The sequence below is a fragment of the Aphelocoma coerulescens genome, chromosome 4 (genome assembly GCF_041296385.1).
Source record: "Aphelocoma coerulescens isolate FSJ_1873_10779 chromosome 4, UR_Acoe_1.0, whole genome shotgun sequence".
In the NCBI taxonomy this organism is placed as follows: domain Eukaryota; kingdom Metazoa; phylum Chordata; class Aves; order Passeriformes; family Corvidae; genus Aphelocoma; species Aphelocoma coerulescens.
In genome coordinates, this window is record NC_091017.1 from 35211810 (window position 1) to 35220692 (window position 8883).

Consider the following 8883-nt stretch of genomic DNA (forward strand, 5'->3'; position numbering starts at 1 on the left):
GTAATATTACCAGTATTCAGGGGAAAGTGGTGGAATTTTCCATGCTTTCTGTGGCAAATTGTTTATTTCCAGCACGTCTGAAAGTCTTACTGCAGATGCCTTTCTGATATCATTTCCTTTTAGAAACTGAAGAGGTATTTTTGGTATCTCAATACCAGGTAATATACAAGTATTTATACATGAATAATATTACACCAGTAATCATTTCCCCAATTGTAAAATTAATGGAACAGCTGCAAACAGTTTTCAGATATGCTATAATAAATGTGAACATAATGTGAACAATTTTCTACAGTCACAATATGAAAGGCTGCTGCTGTCTGTGGACCATTCCGTGGTCCATTGTTATTTTATTTAATCATCATCTTTGATCTTCTACAACACCATTCAGAAATTTTAGGTGGGGTCCTGCACTTATCTGTAAGGGATGACTTTGTTGCTGCATAGATCCCCATGTGATTGTTGTCGAGGCTCTGTCTATATGTGGCCATTTACATGACAAAAATGGATCTGGGCATGTAGTGAATCATGTGTTCCCCATGAGTGCATTTTTGTTTCAAAGAATAAGAAATAAGTAAGATCCTGTTCTGCCCTTTTGTGTCTGCCTGGGTACTGCAGTATCCTTTGTCTACTTGAAAAGGAGGTCAAGAGCTCAGTGGGCAAGAAAGCCGAACTTTTAAGGTTTATTTTCCAGGGTGAAGGCAAGCAGGAACATAATATTTCTGTAATCTCTATTGGTGAAGATTCCTCTGTGAGTCTTTCCTAAGCTGTGTGCTAAACAGTTGGGAGGGAATGGGTATGCATGCAGTTTTTTATGTGTGTACTTATATGAACAACAATGGATATTGGGAGCCATTTCTAATATATTTTTTTCTATTTTGATGAAAACTGTACAGAAATCAATTCTGGTTGTCTACTTCCCATAAATGCAGTTTGCAGAGGCTTCATACCTGGCTGAATGAAATGCTGGTGTAGAAAAAGAAATGCTAAATTAACTTCTTGGTTAAAAGATCTTATATGGTAATCAAACCCCTTTATATCAAACCAAGCTACTTTTGCTTCAGGTGTGAGTTAGAACTTACCAAATGCTGAGTTGGGAGCCAGTGAAGCTGTGTGAGTTTGCCCTAGCTAAGGCATCAGAACACCCCAGTATGCATCGGGTTGTGTATCATCTCACAGTAGAGTCAGTATTGTGGTTGGTTTTGGTGGAAGTCATAGGTCTCCCATTGTAGCTTTGCTTCTCTCCTTCAGACTGTTTTCATAGCTCCACTGAAGTGTGAAAGACAGATCTCCTACATGATCTGGAGTGTAACTTGGAGTGATTTACATGGCTGAATCATTGATCTGACTTACAGTGACTTGAGGCTTGATGGCTAGCTGTGAATGGAGAATAACTGAACTGAGGGCAGTGGCACTGGTATAAAAAGGGTTATGGAAGAACAATGAAGTCCTGGAAAGCAGAATGAATTGGTATCTTGAAAAAAAATTATAAGGCTGAACAAATTCTTTTGAAAAACTATTTGGCTGAACTCATCCTATTAAACTCTTGTGTGGCCATAGCCAAAGAAGAAGTCATTCTTGTCTTAGCCGTGAGTTTACGGTGCAGTACTTTTAATGCTGAATATAGAGAGATATATTTAGCATGCATATATAACAGTAGCTTTGAATAATGTATTGTGCTATTATAGCTAAATGTCTCACCCCAAGATGAATGCACAATAGATTCTTTTTTCCTCCTCTAAAGATTTTGATTGAACGTCAAATTTAAAATCAGTAAAAAACCACTTATTTGATAATATAAAATCTGGAAAGTAGATCATGAGTGTCAGACACTGATTTTAGTGATGGGGTACAGTATCCTTAACAAATGTTACCTCTTTCCCTGTGTGTTTCCTTGTGTACACCTGATTTACTTGATCATCACCATATTTTTAACCTGTAGTTTTATAGGCATTGTCTGTATTTCAGTTAAGGGATTGGAGGGCTACAAAAGACTGTCCTCTGGAATGTTCCCTAATTTTATTTTATTACAAAGTACTTAAGTGCAATGTTTCCATATGTGTTGTAGCATTTTGTATCCTAAATAACTCAAATGATAGGCAGGCATTATCATTATATCATTTCTTCACGACTCATTTCCTTAAAGCGAAGCTGTGACCAGTTGGTCTTTTATTTAAGGAGAAATACTGTTAATCTGTCAACTCTGTCATGCACTGAGAATGCATGAAATTCATTCTCCCTGCATCTACCTACATACTTGCTTAATATAATATATTTTTAACTCATGCTTGGGATGTTAGTGGATTTTTTGGTAGCTTACATTAAAAATTCAACAAAGCTGTAGGCTTTTTAAGCCCATAGTGTTTTTTAATCAGTGAGTTATGTGTATTTAAATTTATGGAGCATTTATTTTCTTATTATTTATTTGAAAGGTCACCATATCTAATTTTAAAAGTAAAAATAAAGTTAATTGTATTTTCCATTGAAGGGTTGCAATTTCTTGTGAGCTACTGCAATCTTTTTGCTCTCTTTCCAGGAAGACAACTTCAATAAATGTCAGATGTAGAATGCCATGACATATAATGACATTGCTGCAGCAAAGCTTGTAGACTTGTCACATGTACCTTAGACCTTTGTCACCAAAACTACCTGGCAAAAAAAAAATCCAGTGTGTTTTTCATTTCTTTTTGCTTTCCTCCTTCCCAGAGTGATCCCTTCTAGACACCATGCCTAATTCCTCTCTCTAATATATTAAGGTAAATGAAGAGAGAAAAGATCAGTGTCACACCTGTAAAAGTGTTGCCCTTGTTGAAAGAGAGAGGCTTTTGCCGGAGAATTGTGATTCCATCTCAGGGAAAAAGCCTTTGGTTTCTCTAGGGCTTTTGAGAAAGCGGAGTTGAAAGTTTGTTATCCATCTTTTTGAAGTGTTCAGAACAAGGCAAGACACTTTCCCCCCAACCTTCCTGAAGCTCCCGATTATTATTTATTTGCTGTTCAGTAGGACTGTGTGTACCTGTTGCACACCTGCTCAGGTTCCAGCTGCCAGCCAGGAGCTAAACTGGTATGCTGTATCTGTCTTGAAAATTTTTCAGGTTTCACAAAGGAATGTGGGAGGTGTTACGCACTGGCACAGCAAAGTTCACTCACAGCCCAACCTAGATTGTGGTCTGCTGTTTGAACAGTCCCTGTCCTAGAGTCCCATGCTTAATTTGTCCTCTCTTGCTTTTTTTGTTGGTTCATAGGATTTATGCCAGCAATAACAGCCAAAAGATTTTGTCTCCACTGACTGGTTTGGATTATGCATTGTATTTGTCAATCAAGCACCCCATGATTACAATTTTCCTCTCCATTGTTGCATTGCTTGCCTGTCTGCAAATGTCACCGTACCCACTTTCTTCTACTGTGGAAAAATGAGCATTATATAAGGCTGGCTTTCCTGATCTTTTTAATCAGGACTTTTACATGATTTTTTCCTGTAGAGTCACCATGGTAACACTTGTCTTTTTAAAAGTGATAGTTGCATTTACTAATAGTAGCTATTTATACAGTCATTGACCTGCTAGTAGAGGGGAAACTAGTGCCTTCACTACATAAAACCTTATTTGCACAATCCAGATGCTTGGTAAAACCCAATTCCCTATGTAACTAACATTCCTTGACTTTTGTAATTTTTCGTTTGATTTATCCTACTATAATTGTTAAAATCCTGTTTTTTAACTTTATCATCCCTGTTTCTAGAGCACCAGCAGTTTAAATGACTGTGAAAAGAGTTACTCTTCTGTTTCTGCCACACAGGAGGCAGTGTCTCTTTCACCTTTTCTTTTATAAGTGCATTTGTAGGTGTGCGTAAAGAACTTGCTTGCAGTGCAGTGACAACCTCATGCTTACTCAGCAGTAAAATTTTTGACTATTAATTATTTTAATTGTAAAATTTATTTTTAAAAATTAGTTGACTTTTGCTCATCAAACAAAAGGTATGGTATTGATTTCTAGTTTACTTCTAGGAATGGGTGATGCTGGAAAATGATGTAGAGCAAGAATGTAGAATGCAGAATTAATATTCTTGTCATCTCCACAAATGAATGTGAGGTTTTCAAATGGTGTAAGGTGCCATGCTGGAGGGATTTTAATTCCTGATATCTATTTACTTGAGTGTCTGCATTGCACAGCTTAGATGTCTTTTGTCCTTGGACTCTTCATGTATGTGTGTATAAATATCTTCCTGCAATGTTTACAGAAACTTTGTATGGCAGCCACATTCCTGTGGAGTAAGGGTGGGGTCTCTGCTGTGGATTTAATGCAACTGTTTCTCATCCTTGAGAACTTTGTCATCCCTACTTGACTCGTTTGTCTTCTCTCCTCTCCCAGCCTTTAAAAGAGTTTGCTTTATTTGTTTATTTTAATCAAATATTATAACTGCAATGTCAACAGCTCAGCTTAGAATGAAAAGAAAGGCATATCCTGGTGGGCAAAACACAGGCAGATCTCCATTGCACATTATCAGTGGTAGGTGGCTTGGAATTACAAATGAGTTTATGCATCTGTTTAATATAGTAAAATATTTTAAAGAGAAGGAGTTAATGCATAAATTTTTAAGAAAGGGTTCCTAGCCAATGGTGATTCTGTAAGAAAAGATGGAAGTAAATATGAGAGGAGAACAGGAAAACTAAGTAAAGAAAATGTTTTTTATAAATCTAAAGAACTGATGCTGCATCACAGGATGGTTAGGATTAGAAGGGATCTCTGGAGCTCATCTAGTCCAAATCCCCTGCCAAGGTTGGGTCTCCTCGTGCAGGTGACACAGGAACTCTTCCAGTTCGGTTTTAAACACCTCCAGAGAGAAAACTCCATGACCTCCTGGGCAGCCTGCTCCAGTGATCAACCACCCTCAAAGTAAAAATGCTCATGTTGAGCTGAAACTTCTTGTGTTTTAGTTCATGGTCATTACTCTTTGTCCAGTCTCTGGGCACCACTGAAAAGAGTCTGGCACAACTCTTTTGACACCCACCTTCAAGATATTGAAGTGAATTTATGAGTTCCCCTCTCCAGCTCCTGCAATCTCTCCTCCTAAAACAGATGCTCCAGACCCCAAATCATCTTTGTGACCCTCTGTTGGACCTTGCCCAGTCTTCCTTGAATTGCAGGGACTGGAACTGGACACAGCCCTCCAGTTGTGGCTTCTCTAGGGTGAAATAGAGTGGCAGGATCAATTATTTCAACCTGCTGGGTGCACTCTTGCAGATGTTCCCAAGGATCCCATTGGCCCTCCTGACCCCAAGGCTACCATTGGCTCATGGACAGCTTGTCATCCACCGAGACTCCCAGCTCCTTCTCCACAGAGCTGTTGTCTAGTAGGTCAGCCCCTAGCCTGTGCTGGTATTTGGGGTTATTCCTCCCCAGGTTGCAGGACCCTACACTTGCCCTTGTTGAACCTCATTAGGGTTCTCTCCATCTAGCTCTCCAGCCTATCAAGGTCCTGCTGAATGGCAGCACAGCCTTCAAGTGTATCAGCTTCTCCCACCCAGTTTTATCATCAGCAAATTATGCTGAATTGTCCTGTAAGGTATCAAAATACCTTGATCTTGCGCCTCTGCAGCAAAATATTTTGTATTTTGTCATGGAACAATAATTAAAAGAAAAATTGTGCTGAAGGGGAAGGGCCAGAGGGAATTCTTTTAAACAAAGTACGCAAATGAACATTTGAGCTGGAGTTGCACAACAGTGAATGCCAAGACTAACTATTGCTGTGTCTGTCAAGTTTGGGAATGTAAATGTCATGCCAAAAATGAAAGAAACATTCAGAAAGAAGTAAGAAATTTTACTGTTGCCAGAACTATACAGGAGTTCATTTAGATACTTTGCAAAATCTCACCAGGGTAATTCATGGTGAGAATTTAGAAAATGTGAGAGTTGTAACTGTTCAAACTATTGGAGAAAAATGATCATCTGAAGAGAAGTTTTCACTAAAAGCAATCTAATGAGCAAGCAACCAAACATCAGTAAAGATTTTACCTTGAATGTTTGACATGAAGTGACTTCATATGGTTCATTTCCCAGAGACCTAGGAGTTAAGAATTGGCTTGGAAGACAGCAGAAATGTGACTGATACAAGTTTTGCATTTGTCTGCCTCTGGTGGATTTGGGAATGGTGCTTGCCTCTGCATCTCTGCTTTTATACTTTTACTTCTGGAACCTAGAAGACTATCTTAGGATTTGGGGAGGAGGGCAGGATGGTTGTTGTAGGCTGTGTTTGATTTTTCTCCTCTAAAAGACAGACATGACTTTTGAAATTCAGAAAGGAGAAGGGCAGGGAATTTGGAAAGCTAGAACTTGAAATAACATGCAGGTAGAATTTCTGTCACATGGAACAAATTTTACTACACAGTGGATTTAGTGTAATACGTGAAAGAAACCACCATTGCAAAATACTGTTATTGGGATTGTTCTTGATTCTTTATGGGATTGCTCACCCTCCTCAAATCAAGTTGTTAGTCCACAGCCATACCCCTTTTGACCCTAATAAAGTCTATATGTGAAGCTGTATAAAGATGACAACATATGCTGGGTGTAAATACAACAGTCTAAAATACCGTGCTGTGCCTTTTAGTACCTTATAGCTGGTTTACACTGATATTGTAAATTTTTTGTTTTCCCAAACCTGGTTCTAGTGCATTTAAACCAAAATTTGGCTTAACACAGAAATCTAGCATGAGGGAGCAGGTGGAAGAGGGAGTACAAAATGTACACATTGGCAATTACTATTTGTACTTCTCAGCTAATAATAAGTTTTCATTCTTCAGTGAACAGAAAGCAAGTGAACTTAAAAACTTTTCAACTGTTGAAAAACATGGCTGCATCCACTAAAGAATAAGATCAAAGGAGATGCTTGGACTAGTCTCTCTCTGAAGGCTGCTCAGTCACAGCCTTGCTTGTGGAACACAGAGCTTTGAATCCCAGCTCAGTTCTGGCAGCTGGCAGCAGTTTATAAGGCTGCATTTTAACCCTCCATCTGCCTTGCCAATGCTATCTTTGGTCTGGTTCCATGGTATCTCAAGGATTATCTGTGTGCATACTCCAACAGTTTTGCATATCTCTTGGCAATATCCGGCTTTAAACTTAATACAGTAGGAGGTCATTCTTCCCATTGCTATGCTTCTTATTTGTTTAGATTTCATGCAGTCACTGGATCTGCCACAAGCTTTAAATTCTTGCATGCTTGGTTGGCCAGCGAGAGCACGTGTATAACTTACTGATAAGTGACACATTTTTGTCATTGTTTCCAGACTGGTGTAGTTTTTATGCCTGCTGTTTTGTGTTCAGTGGTAATCTCTTTCAGCTGTTGTATGCTAAAGTGTCTTAATAAACTATTGCTTCAGACAAAGTACCTGAATAATTTCATTATGCTTATATAAACAATTATCTTTGCTGTTTTAACACTTATCTTTCTAAGTAGAGATGCTAAGGCACAGCTGAGATGAGGAAGTGGTAAACCAGTTTTCAGGGCTCAGGGTTGTAAAGGCTGGGTATGTGCCCACCACCTCCCTCACACCCCTGCCCAGTGAGGGTAAATGGTACAAGAGTCACCTAAGGCAGCTCAGAGTTGACATTGCCTTAAAAATTTCAGTTGTGCGAGGGTGTCTGTGAAGTTTTATTTACTTGACTTTGTACTTACCAGAGAAAAAACCAGGTATTTGTCCAAAGGAAAAAAGGGAAAATATCTTCCGTGGTACCCCTAGCTGCTATAAAGAGAGGTATAGGGCATCACCAGGAATTTTGACTGTGACCTAAGAAACAAAATAAGATATATAAAAATTGACTAGTAATAAATAGTCTGTTTTCATTTCACTTTCCAGAAGTCCTGAGAATGTAACACCATAAAAACTATACTGAATATTATCAAATAATTTTTGACTGGGCTGTTACTTAAAAAAAGCTCTGCTCTGACTCATGTGGTACTTAATCAGAATGAAATGTGTCAAGAAGCTCTTAACTCTTACTGATGTTGCCAATTGTTTTTCTAGAGCACGATTCCTTGCTTTAAACTTGATGACTTCTTGAAACACTGTTACGGTTTTACCTTGTTCAAAGTTATTTTAAGCCTGACAATATCTCCCTCTAATTTGGATGTCTTCATCATATAACAACACTACATAAATGCATTTCACTCCTCTAACTTTTAAGTATAGATTAACTATTCTTAAACCTACCTTGGAACAACAGTTTTAGGTTTAATCCTGAGCATGCACAGTCAAACTTTGGAAATGCCACTCACCTACTGCTAGCTTTTTCCAGAATGAAACAAGAAATTTCATTCTGAGATTTCTGAAATCATTAGCCACATGTCTCATGCCACTGTACAAAAAAGAAAAACCAAATGGTGCATAATTAACCAAACCATTATGTGTTACTCAAAATTTGTAGGCATATCAATTGGAAATCCACACAGGGTTTCCCTGCGGTTTGCCGATCCCTGTGGAGAATTTCCAGCTGCTGCCTGGCTGTCACAGCGATGGCTCGTGCCCCAGAGCGCAGCAGGGAGGATGGAGGGCAGGGATCACATCGTGCTGTTCGCTTTGGTGGCCACCGGGTGTCATTCTAGGAGCAGGCTTTGGCCAGCCCCGGAGCACGACTGTGGCAGCAGCGCTGGAGGCTTTGCACAGTAAGTTGCTTTGCAACCAATCAGCCTCTAAAGCAATGTTTATTTACCTTCTGTATCTATTTTTTTTTTTTTTTAATAATTATTCTAACGTATAAACAGTGCTAACTTCCATCTCCGCATTCAGAATGTGAAATGCTGGGATGTAACAAAGAATACTGAGGCATTTGTGTTAAGATGTTCTGTGAATGCTACATGTGCAGCTAGGGAAAATTCTGCATCTACTC